Consider the following 14,349-nt stretch of genomic DNA (forward strand, 5'->3'; position numbering starts at 1 on the left):
TAGCCTTTGCCTTCTGGTACACTATCCCTATTTTGTGTTTTAGCTTTCTTATACAGCCACTTATTTGTGCCACTGTTTTGGCTTTCCCATCAAGCAGATGTCCCTTAATGCCCATTTAAATGATTCACATCAAGTAAAATAGGTAGTGTTTCTAGCTGATTCCTTACTATGTATTGCTAGACCTCATCCAGTAACCAAGCAGTACTCTCATTGCATTCAAGTACTAAAGGGTCTACTCTTCAGCATTTTGAGTCTTTCCATGTCACCATTAGATGGATTCTAACACCTTCATGGTCGGATATGGGGCATGGGACTATATTACCTTCTACTATACATTGCACCATACTACCAGATGATAAGAAGTAATCTAAGCAGTTGCTAAGGTTGCGAGTAGGGCTCTCCAAATGTCTAGCAGATGCAACTTTTCCATAGAAGCCTATAGCATCGTCTGTATCCTAAAATGAAGTTTTCTATTTGGGTTGGATCTATCTAAAACAGAATTAGCTACTACAGTGAAGTCCAGTCGTAGTACTTCTAGGATGTGCAAGGTGTTAGAATACTCAAGTCCTGTCTCTATTTCTGATATCACACTGAGATCATCTTGATTAGAGCCATATAATGATCCCAGGATTCATTTCCATCTGGGGTGTGAACTTTGGCCAGGGCCCACCTACCTCTTTTATCAGTCATTTTTTTCTATAATGGCCAACCTATCTGCTGGTAGACAAAAATTGCTAATCCCCTCTTAGATGAGGGAGCCATACCTTCAAGTAAATGGTGTCATTTAAGCACCTTTTATCTTATAGAAAACTTAAGTTCCTGTGCTAATAGTATATCAGTATCTAGTTTAGATACCCTTCTAACAGGTCTGTTGCTTTTTAACTTTGACCCTGCCCCCTTGTGTTTAATGTTAGCACCTTCATTTTGGCATAACAGTTGTAACAATCTTTGCTATAAGAGCAAACACAGATTAAGATAGACACCAAACAGACTAAAATAGCAGAATACAAATGGAAAACAAGTTACAATGAGCAACTTAGTTGTAGTAAACACACAATATATAGTGTGTAATAAAACTGTAGCATTTAAGGACATCCTCCGCCCTTGAAATGGCCCTTCATCCATGGCTGTATCTATAAGTCCTGGAAAACACACCACTGTGCTAGCTACCTATTTAAAACTAGTCATTCATTGCTATAATCAGTGACTGGGAAATTTAATCCAAGGTAGATGAAGAAACAGTTGTTAGTGTGTGTCAGGTCTTTGCAGGCTTTTTTGTCTTCTTTTGTTTTTCTCCTTTGTTCCCCCACCCCTTTGTTTCTTGAGACAACACTAAGGAAGGAATGAATTGGATTATTAATGGGAAATGGGGGATTCTCAGACTCTTGAGTGTTTTTCTGGGGGTACCTGGGAGGCTGGACTTTCATTTGTGTTACTGCTGTCCTAGTTCTTCACTTTCAGTGTCATAAAACTGTTCTTTGTTGATACACTAAATAATTATCTAGCTACATGCTTGTGCATTAGTTTCTTTGGTGAAGGTGTATCCTTGTCTAAAGTGACTTCACTGCATGGGCTCAGTGCAGCTGATTACAGGGTACTTTGAATTGTTGCAAATTTTCCTGGAGCTGTGGCCATCCTGGTTCTGAAGGATAAAGTGGGCCGCCCCATGTCTTGGAGATTTAGACAACTATAGGACAGCTACATCTTGTTTTGAACTGGTCTGTACTGATAGCTTAAGTATATTTTCCATTACCAACGTATTCTGTTCTGATGAAGTGAAGACATAGTTCTACTCTTTTGAATTACCACTAGATTTGTAGGTGAGTTGAAATAAGTCAGTATGGAGTTTTGTAGCGCAATATAAGCTGGGGAAGGTTTTATATCAATTTAACTTTATTATCTAGTGGCATGAATTCCTTTTCCTCTTTGATCATGCATAGTAGCAATTCTTTGTCTATGTAATTTCATAGACAAAAAATAATGTGCTGTGGTGCTTTAGTTTGTGGACGGGGTGTTAATGACACTCTAGTGGCTCTTGATTATTATTTCTTAATGACATTTTAGTAGAGTGGTCAAAATTTTCTCAAAAAAAAAATAAATAAGTGTTGTGTCCTGTTTCTTCTTTTAGGCCTAACAGAAGTAAGTTGTTACAGTGATGTCAGTTTTCTAGTTCATTTAGTTTATCCCAAAGATAAATAATTTCAGCCTGATTATCTGTTTTGGCCCACATGATGCTCATGGTATTGATAGTGGTGGCTAGTTAAAGAAATTCCTGTCAGGCAGTAAGGGGTTTGATGTCTTCTGCATTTTTGCTGGCAATTTATTAATTTCATCCACATCTAGCAAAACATGATCGAGAGCAATGGCTGGAGTAGCCAGTTTCCCATCTTTGGACTATGATGCATGATTGGGCTTGCAGAGGTTACCAACATGCTTCAACTCTTGAGATGATTCACAAAAGTAGGCTGAGCAAACTAGAAGTAATTTTTACCACTAGAGTGGTATTTTGAGAAACATCTAACATGCTTAAAGCAGAAAAACGAGCACACAGGGAAAGAGCTAAGGCAATTATTCTGCTACCATGTCCTTCAGTAGCTCCACCTTTCCTTACTCAAATGTGTACTAAGTGCCAAAACATGCCAGAAACAGCAAACCCATTCATTGTTTTCATGTAGCAACTCAATGTCCCAAATGGCACACTTTCCCTATACAAATGAAAGCTAACTTTTTTCTGCAATATGGACCAATTTCTTTTGTACCATTATTAATAAAATTACCCCACACACTCATACATTCCCTGTCCTGCATGACCATAAACACACATACACACACACACACACACACACACACACACACACACACACACACACACACACACACACACACACACACACACGCACAATGACTTTACTTTCCAGTCTTAAAACAGGATAAAAACATTACTTTTTTGGAATGAAATCCACTTAAGGATTGTGCACTCTGTATGAGAAAGTTTAATCTGGGATATATTAAACTCAGTTTGTCATTCCTTAGCTTATCATTCCTTAGCTGAATGACATAGTTGTGTGCATATACTGCGGACAGAATTAATGACTTATTTTTGTGAGAAAAGGACTAAGTGGCTTTCAGGTAATCAAATAATCTCTAAGATCTATATATCTGTATTACATTCCATCAAACGTCCATAGAGATTTTTCTGCCTTAAGTGGAAATTGAAGCTAAAAGTAGAATTGATGGAAAAATATGGAAACTGGGTGGCATCATCAGCATGAAAAGTAGCTTGTACACTAGAAAGGATTGTGTTTGGTTCAGATTTACATGTAGGAATAAAGACATTTAAAAAAATTCATCCATAAGTTATTCTTTAAGCTCCATGTAAGATCAGCAGAATTTTCCACTAAACTGACAAAAAATGTCAGAAATGTTGGAGAAAAAATAGAGGTTCATAAGCACATATTTCTGGACATTTTCTCCAGACATTTTCCATCTTCTTCAAATCACTTAATTTCATCTTTATGTCTGAGCATTATCATGTTAACTGAAGACTTGTTTTGGTTATCTCTAGTCTAGAAACATGGAATACGACTTCTATTTCTGGTTATTTAACTGATGAAAAAGCGCTAAGTAAACATGCAATGTTCTGGCAATATCAGATACAGTTTTTAACTCAAGGAAATCCACTTAATGGAAACCATTTCTTCTTGCCACCTTAATTCCTAAGCAAACTGATGCTAAGGATCAATCATTTTCTCTTTTGTCACTGTTTAAAGGAAGTTACCATCTGCTTAGAAAGCAAGATCTAGAAGAAACTGCTTCTAACAACAAACTGCTGATTAATTATCTGTGGTAATACGTGCCTTGATTTGGTTGGTATTATTAACTAATATATAAGCTAAACATGCATCACTTTTTTCATAGAAGTAGGTGTGAATACATTGTGAATTTTCTCATGCCCCTTTTATTTAGCGTTTTGCTTGGATTTAGTTTAACTGATTGAGTTCAGTAACACCTGACTTTTTCAGCCAACACTGAATGGGCAATTGCAGACATTAGTTTTGCAAGTGACCAAGGCTGCTTATATACCTAAGAAGGGGGTAGGGATTACAACCTGCACCACCATAACTACTATAACAAACTATGAGGTCTTAAAACCGTGAGAAAAGTAATCAAACCTAATTTTTCGAAGAATCATTCTTGATCAATCAGGTGTCATTGTTAAACGGCTTGTACAAATCGCAGAATACCATTTTTTCTATACTGGAAAATGCTTAATAAAATATATTCAAAATAATAAAGGCCTTTTGACTGCTGAAAATGTTGTCACATTCCTGTATCTTATAACACGTCACTTTACATATAAGAATTGTTCCAGTGTGCTTAGGCTCATGTTAATGCATCTGTATTTTTTAAGCTGTAGGGGAGCTGCAGCTTACATTTCAAGGTTGTTTCCAAAAAATAGCACATGCCTGTACAGCATAAAATGGGCAATCTTTGCAATGTTGACGAAAGAGAAAAAACAGCAGTACATCTGCAGCATCACTGGGACATGGACCAACAGTAAATTTACAGAAGAGCAGTCTTGCAATGCAGGAATCACATTACTGAAGTTGAAAAGTTTTTGTTGTTATTCTCGTCAGACACCAAATAAGTGAAGGAATGGAAAAGACCAGTCAACTGGAAATTTTATATTTTAGGGGATTTGATGGGTGACACATGATGTTTATCAATGGATAAACATTTACTGTAACATCATGGTAGATCTATAGTCTAGCAATCCATGCATGAAACAGAAGGGAAATCAATTAAGAAAGTAATGAATAAATAACCAACTACATTTAGAAAATAAATCTTACAGTACTTATCAGGCCCTTAAGATGAAACTTGGCAGAAGAATGTGACAAATGTAGTTTACCATCTATTTGCTCTTTGGAACATCGTGTTAAAATTGCACACAGCACAAATTAATTTTGCACACACCTATTACTTACAAAAATAACTTGTTTGTAGCAGTCCCATAAAATGACTGAAAAAATTAAAATCGTACATAAGAATAAAGTACAAAATTCAAACTACATGGCTTAATCAACATTAGTACCACCAGGTACAAAAAACGTGCCTTCTACAAATTATTCATCATACGTAACAGTCAAATGAAAATAAAGTTTCATTAATGAATAAAGGGTGAGGCCACACATGAAAAGTAATAATGGCAAGAAAAAAGCATTTCATCAATGAAGGTAAAATGTTACAATGAGCTAAATGCAAACCAAAAAAAAAAAATCATAAGAACAGCAAAATGGAGGTACGAGGTAATTCCAGCTGCTATCAAAAAGTGTTACCAAACAGGTACAAGAAATTTCACAATCTTTTACAGTAAAGTCTTGTCATATTTGTAAATGTTCACATGGCGTTCTAACATCTGCTCACAGTAAACAGCTATTTAGAGTACAAAATGTTTCTGTATCTCAACGTACCAGAATAGACCTACTTAGATGAAAGGTAACCAGTTATTTAAGAATGCTACTGAGTTATTATCTGTAGCTTTTTTATAATATATTGTTTGCAAATGTTGTTTCCCATACAGTCTACTCCAATCTTTAATAACAAGAAATTACACTTCAGTCACTGTAGCCTACATTTACAATTACAAATCAGCCTGAAACTCTATGGCAATGCAGCAGAAGTGTTCTAAGGATACCGTTAATCACCTATTATTACTTTTATATATTCATTGACAGGGTTGCTAGTATCAATATTAATAGTTGTGAACAAGACAGTCTGTATTGTCCAGTCACTAATGTGTGCTTCATTGGATAATAGAAGGCATATTCATAGTTGAACTGATAGTAGATATACTACAGATATGCAGTATGTTATTAGATAACAGAAGGCATATTCCTAGCTAAGGGGTTAGTGGATATACTACACATATGCAGTATGTTATCAGATAACAGAAGACATATTCCTAGTTTAGGGGATAATGGATATACTACAGATATGCAGTATGTTATCGGATAATAGAAGGCATAATCTTAGTTTAGGGATAGTGGATATACTACAGATATGCCGTATGTTATCGGATAAGAGAAGGCATATTCCTAGTTTAGGGGATAGTGGATATACTACAGATATGCAGTATGTTATCACATAACAGAAGGCATATTCCTAGTTTAGGGGATAGTGGATATACTAAAGATATGCAGCATGTTATTGGATAACAGAAGACATATTCCTAGTTTAGGGAATAGTGGATATACTACAGATATGCAGCATGTTATTAGATAACAGAAGCCATATTCTTAGTTTAGGGGATAATGGATATGTTACAGATATGCAATATATTGGTTTACAGAAGCCATATTCCTAGTTTAGGGGGTAGTGGATATACTACAGATATGCAGTATATTGGTTAACAGAAGACATATTCCTAGTTTAGGAGCTAGTGGATATATTACACATATGCAGCATGTTATTGGATAACAGAAGGAATATTCCTAGTTTAGGAGATAATGGATATACTTCAGATAATGCAGTATATTGGTTAACAGATGACATATGCCTAGTTTAGGGGATAATAGATATACTACAGATATGCAGCATGTTATTGGATAACAAAAGCCAAATTCCTATTTTAGGGGGTATTGGATATACTACAGATATGCTGCATGTTATCGGATAACAGAAACCATATTCCTAGTTTAGGGGATAGTAGACATAATACAAATATGCAGTATATTGATTAACAGTAGACATATTCCTAGTTTAGGGGATAGTGGCTATACTACAGATATGCGGCACGCTATCGGATAACAGAAAGCATATTCCTAGTTTAGGGGATAATGGATATACTACAGATATGCAGCGTGTTATCAGATAACAGAAGGTATCTTTCTAGTTTATGGGATAGTGGATATACTACAGATATGCAGTATGTTATCGGATAACTGAAGCTATATTCCTAGTTTAGTGGATAATGGATATACTGCAGATATGCAGCATGTTATCAGATAACAGAAGGCATTTTCCTAGTTTAGGGGATAGTGGATATACTACAGATAACCAGTATGATACTGGTTAACAGAAGACATATTCCTAGCTTAGGGGATAGTAGATATACTACAGATAGGCAGCATGTTATCAGATAACCAAAACCATATTCCTCATTTAGGGGATAATGGGTATACTACAGATATGCAGCATGTTATCAGATAACAGAAGGCATATTCTTAGTTTAGTGGATAGTGGATATACTACAGATATGCAGAATGTTATCGGATAACAAAAGCCATATTCCTAGTTTAGGGAATAATGGATATACTACATGTATGCAGTATATTGGTTAACAGAAGACATATTCCTAGATTAGGGGATAGTGGATATACTACAGATAGGCAGCATATTATCAGATAACAGAAGGCATATTCCTAGTTTAGGGGATAGTGGATATACTAAAGATATGCAGCATGTCAGAGGCTGCAGACAGGCTATCACTAGCACTTGAAGAATACCTGTAACAGATATGTGGGCACTGTATGCATGACCTCAGAATGAAAAAAGAAAACACAAAATGTAACATATTTTGACCTATTTGCATTTTCCACTCTCTACTATTTCTTTTTGTGTTATGAGTATAATGATTATGCCACTCTACCTTTACAGTAGCAAAGTGAAAATTATAAAACTTTATCCTACTAGGAATTCCACATAAGTTTGATACTTCCTGGTATTTGTAAGCAATGCATAAAGGAATATTACCTGACATCACAGTTCAGTAAAACTCAGTACAATTTGAACTGATCAGGAAAATGGATTTCTATTTGTTAAATGATAATTATACCTTCCCTGATAAAACTTTTACTTTTAACACACAAGTATTTCTTCAGGAAAATCAGGTCCGATTTTTAGTGATTTATGGGGTACGTATGCTACAGAGGAAAATCCCTGTTATATTCTGGAGTTCCCATGGTCCTTTTCCTTTTCAGTATCACAGGACTGATGAATTAGACAGGAAGTTTTCTCTTCCTTCTAGATTACTGGTCCAAACAGAATGTTTTAGTTTGTGACAGATAGTGAAAGCAATCATCCTACTTGTGTCTGACTGTAATTTTTGGAATATCATATTTCTGCTATGTTTCTTTGGACAACCATTTTATATTATGCTGCTGCTATTGTATATTGATGAGTAGCAGTACACATTTTGCAATGTAATGTTAAAGTCAGTTAAAATTTAGAAATGCAGCCACTATCTTAATAAGAACTCAGACAGAGAGACAGACATGCATCCCAGGACACAATCACACTGGTGAACTCAATAATTTGTTGAAAAGGAATGCATTATATAGAAGTCTTAGGACAACACACACACACAAAAAAAATCAATGTTTACCATTCTTTAGAAAAGACAGAGAGAGTGATATTGTAAAGGATGGCAAAATCAGATCAGAAAGCATAAATCTGGTTCATAGGAGATTACTAGGCTAATGGCCCTAGGCTCTTTACAAGCTTAGCCATGTTATACCCATGTTCCCTAACTGACCTTGGTTACATGGTCGCTACTGGCAGAGCAAGTCTATGATCAGGAATGACTGCCCCTGTCCATGTAGGATACAGAGTACATTGACAGGGCTTTCAGTCTTTCCATGTAGGTTATGTTTTGGAGTCCCTGAATTTTCTTGGTGAGAAGCCTCTGTGGTCTCTCCAGCTGCCGCAGGTGTCTGGTGAGGTACATGCATAATACTATATTAGTGGTCTGATGAGGGTCAAGTAAAGAAGAGTTATAACATCCTTAGTCTTAGATGTGATGACCTTACTTATGAGATGTGTAAATGTAGAAGGCTTTCCTTACCATTGTGGACACACTGTGCTCATAGTTTAAATTGCTACCAACCTGTGTTCCAAAATCTCATACCACTGGATTTGAGCTAAGGGGGTGTGCTGTCAATATTGTAATTTGCAAGGACTTCCTCTTTGCTACAGGGGATAATAATTCACTTTTCTGTGTTTAGTTTCGTCCATGGCTTTGGCACTAATCACTTATCTGTGTTAGCTCCTTTTGCAATATAACATCGTTTGGGGACTGTAAAAATTAATAATACTGTATTGTATCATAATTAGCTGGAATGAGACTGAGAACAAAAGTCTTTATCTGTTAATTACCCAAACTTATGCTGAACAGATGCCAGTCTCTCTTTTATGGACCAAGTCTTGTGTACTTTCCAGAATGAGTTTTCCAAACACGGTAGTTCATTTAATAAGGCTTTATTAGATGTTCACAATATCTGAATACTATCTTCATTAACAGTGCTGATAAACAATTAGCGTTCAAAGTTGCTCCATGTCATATTCTCATTGTCCTGAACAACGTAAACTAATACAGTCGTTATATAACCTGTCTTCTGTACTCAGGCTCAAGTGTCTGTCATCTTCTCTGAAGTAACAGGTTGAATGAACTTACTAACCTTAACTGAACTGCTATCCTGAACCTTGGTGTCAGACTTTGTCTGGTATGTGCAACATTCCATTAAGAAACATTCTGTAGTTAGCAAGATTGGATCTTTCCCTTGAGAAAAAAACATTCCGCCTGCACACTTTATGCTTATCTTTCCTATCTAATAAACTGTCTCTCATACTTGACCAGCAAGGTTATTTTTCTTTCTGCTTAACTGTCTTTTATGCATAAATGAAACACAATTTATTTAACCCTTTAGCCTAATAACTACTTAAAACTGAAGTCCCTAATCTAACAGGGACTCAACGACTGTAGTAAACCACAGGCTTGCAAAGGTAACAGTCAAAACATCCCCCACCAACTGGCTTCCAAGCCAACTTTTAGAATATCTCTTACATAAAAGCATCTAAAATTAGATTTTTTCCATGTTCAGCTGTTACTATAAACCAAAGAAGCAAAGCAGTATATATTGGGGAAAGGTAGACTGTCCTACCCATGGACTGTGATTCACATAATGATGAACCCAGAAAGTGGATGCAATAAATGGGGTCTATATCATATGAGCTAATCGCACAAATTGTGAACGCTCATAATATCGAATGTACCAGACCTCGAATTTCCTATTGTGCGGGGCTGCACCCCTCACACCCCCCGCTAAATATATATTCCAACTCTGAGATTGCACTACAGTGAGGAAAGCAAATATCCCATTCTTCACTGTGCCGCGATCTCAGAAAAAGCAGTCCGAGGTCTGGTATGTTCAATATTATTAGCATTCGTAATTTGTGCAATTCGCTCATATGATATAGACCCCAATATATATATGTGTCTATGGTGTATTGAAATGTGTAGATTGTGTTAGGAAACCCCTTGATACCATGCAACTTTGCTTCAGTCCAAATAGTTGTGGGGTTTTTGAAGGCAATCTGCATACATTTTCAAAAGTGGTTTGCTCTGTGTTAATGATAATTAAAATGTAGAACAATCTGGCTACATGACTGATACTATTTGAAAACAAATACATTTACACAAATGTTTTTTTTTGTTTTTAAACTAATCACAGCAGGAAAGTCCAGAGGAAAGTCCAAATGAACACTGAGGAGTCTTCCACAAATAAAACACAGGTTTATTAGGGCAACAAGGATTAAACATTTTGGTTAGATAAAACTTCTTCAGAATTATGAATAAGTTTATCTAACAAAAGTGGTTAATCCTTGCTGTCCTAATAAACCGGTGTTTTTTTTTTATGTTCCCTTTAACAAAACAGTTTTCATTTAAATGGTTGCATCTTATGTTCCTACATTTTACTTCTGTTTCTCTTTATTTTTCTGACCATTTATACTGCTAAAATGAAGCAAACATCAAACTCTGATAAACATTATTGTTTTCTCTGTTTTTAATGCTGTGAGTGGACACTGGATAGCCATAGAAACTGTAGAACTGATTAGCTCAAGTTAAATTAAAAATTGCAAAAATGTGGGCTTTGATGCATAACTAACTTAATTAGCAAATGCTGATTCAAGTACCTAATGTTCGAACAATGATTAGTATCAATTTGCCAGCAGTTGTTTTCTCTTTCCCTCTCTTTCTGGTACTTTGTACCTTGACCTCTGATTCCCCAACTCCCTCTTCTTTGTATGTCCACCCCAAGTCCCTGTACCAAGTTTCTTTCTGATGTTCCATATGACAGACTGCATCTAGCATCCCCCAAAATTGTTACTGTTCCAACTAAAATGTGGTTTATCCATCCTTGCTTATTATTCAAAAAAAAAGTCTTTCAGATTTATAGACCACCTCCAGTGGAATCTGTCATTTATTGTGTCTCTCTCCTGATAATAAACACCAGTGTCTCCTTCCCAGAATGGCAGACTCTGCAACAATTGCTGGAGTGTACAGACCACCAAAGTGCTGATGACCTAGAGGAATTCATATATTTCTTGTATGAAACAGAGGAAGGAAGACTAATAGTGGCTAGGGACTTAAATTTACCAGAAATAGACTGAAATAATATTGTTTCAACAACATTAGAAAGGAAATTATTAATGGCTAACTGAAAGCAGCAGTATTTTACAGCTCCATATAACTAGTTAAATAAGACAGGAAAAAATATTCTATTTTTTTCTTCAAAGTATAAAATCTTATAGATAAAGGACTAATTTACATAATTAGAAACTTTGGTGAAGTTTTACAAATAACTTCCTGTCAAAAAGCTTGGAGATATATTCACTTGTTAAAATGAGCAACTCAAGGAATTCTTACCAGGATGCTGCCTTAAAGAAGGAACTACAACAGATGGCATCTACCTTGCTGGAGTTGTCTTTGAAGATGGATGATTTTAAAGAGAACCTAGAAAATCTTAAAACAAGCAGTCAAAAACAGGCTAACACCCTCAAGGAAATGTTAAAGCAACACCAGACACGGATAACAGGAATAGAGGTTTCTCTAAATGACTTAGCAGACTTAAGGAAGAGGAAACACAGAAAGAACAGCTTCTTAAACAAAACACTTGCTTGGTTAATAAAGTAGATGACTTGGAACATAGGGAGAGGAGAAATAACATCAGGATTTTTGGATTACTTGAAACCACAGAAGGTGAGGATATTATTATCTTTTTATCAAGCTGGGTCCCTGACTTTTTAAATTTAAAAGAAGGACTTTCCTTTGGCATTGAAAGGGCACACAGATATCTCTTAGGGAAACCTGCCACTAACCCAAACTCTCCTCCTAGGTCAATAATTATCAGATTTCTTTCATTCTTGGACAAGGAACTGATTTTAAGATCTGATTGGAGGTAGGCACCTCTAAAATATAAACAGAGCCTGATAAGATTTGATAACGACTATTCATCTAGAATAATGGAACAAAGGAAAAAAGTGTGGCCAATGATAACTTTTCTGAAACAAAATAACATCAAGGCACAACTTGCATATCCAGCTAAGATAAGAATACTGTATGCCAACGAGATGAGGACTTTTATTGACTTAGGGGAAGCCTCTCCATTTATTAAAACTAATAATGTGATTACTTTACCAGAAGATATGGACTGGATGTCTCATTCTCTCAAGAGAACAAAAGAAACAAATGTCTGGACAGAGGTCAAAAAGAAGAAGCAAAAGACTGATACTGTTACATCCAAATCTCTCAAAGCATCTACTATGATATGAATTGTTTTAACATTACTTTAAATGAACACATTTACTGCTTGGAATTTTAAAACAAAGGTTACTAACTATTGGAATCTTTATCTATATTTTTTGAAAATAGATGACACATGAGAATTTTCACATTACATCTGGTATGTAAAACAGGGTCATTCACAGAAGGAGGGTTATATAGCACATAAAATATTTATATTGTAAATCAACATACAAAGTATATGTGTATTTTCTCTTAAATTTTCTCTTTTCTTTCTCTCCTCTCTCTTTTTGCATTATTTATTTTAACTGCATCTTGTCTCCCTTTCTAAATTCTCTCCTATTTACTATACTAATACAGTCTGTATATATTTAATGACTCACTATCTATACATAGATAAATAATAGTCTAAAATAATCTAGTTTTAAGGTAGACTAATTGGAATAGTAAACTTAATTAATTGTTATTACAATACTTATTAGATTGATGATAGTCATTGTTATGCTTATTGGGATTGGGGACAAGTTCTTGATTAACTCTGAAATGTTCCATTCATGTACATATGTCCATTGAATTATTTCCTTTTAGTATTAACACATATATGTAAAAAAGGAGAGAAAAATGTACTGTTGGTTAAGAGAAGTGAAGCTTTCTTCACATTTTATTTGCATTGCCATAGCAACAGTAAACAATTGCTGCAGTTTCTAAGGACACTGTGAACCTTTGAAGTGCATTTAGCCTCACAGATAACAAATAATAAGAAAAAGTAATGTTTAGTTATTAAAATGAAAAACAACCCAAGTAAGGTAAAATAAATACATAATAGGACTATTTGTAAATATTTTATGATTTATCCTCATAGGATTACATATTCCTAGAAGCACAACTGAATTGTACCCAAACTGCATGTGCACTTAAATGTAGCTGCTTGATTATAAAGTGTTACTCTGTGTAACATACTGACAGCTGCGGTGGTGCAGCGGTAGCAATGTTGCTTTACTGCAAGAGGTTCTCCCGTTCGATTCCTGGCTGGAGTGTGGGGAGTGCCTTCTGTGTGGAGTCTGCATGTCCTCCCCGTGGTTGGGTGGCGTTCGAAAGACATGCGTAATGGGGTGTGCCTTCGTTGAAGGTTGGACGTCGAGCTGGCTCCTCGGCGTTCGTGAAAATCTACTGCCGATCATTAGTGGGTCGGAGTTCTGCTGTGGCGACCCCTAACCAGGAAAAGCCGAAAGACAAACAACTCTGTTTAACATGCTGATTTCACAAGCTGTTTGTACTGTGAAAGTTACATTTTATATGTTACTTGAAATTGTCAGTCTCTAGTGCACATGAAAAGATACATATTACTTTTTGCAACATGTTAACTTTGCAGTTACCTCACACTGTGTATAAACTCATTTGGTAACTGATAGCTATTCATTTAAAATATCAGTTTAAATATTAAATGTGCCCTTGAAATGCTATTGACATTTTGACAAAATATAATCTGAACTGCAAAATGAATGCCTTGAAAGAAGTGAAGTAATGCATAGATTTCAAAAGACAATTCTTGACACTACAGTAAAAGTAAAATATATTCACAAGGAAGTATTGAAATGTTTTAGTCTACCAGTTAAAATAACTTACTGTCAATATTTTGTGTTATCAGAAAGTTTGAAGAGCTAGGAAAGTACTAGTCTTTGTCTTTATAATGATTACTGACAGATGTTAGACTGCTTTATTTAATGACTTGTGACTTATGTTTATGAGGAAAAGTGGACTCAGTT

Source organism: Protopterus annectens, chromosome 1.part1 (genome assembly GCF_019279795.1).
Source record: "Protopterus annectens isolate FY-2018-M chromosome 1.part1, PAN1.0, whole genome shotgun sequence".
NCBI lineage: Eukaryota > Metazoa > Chordata > Ceratodontiformes > Protopteridae > Protopterus > Protopterus annectens.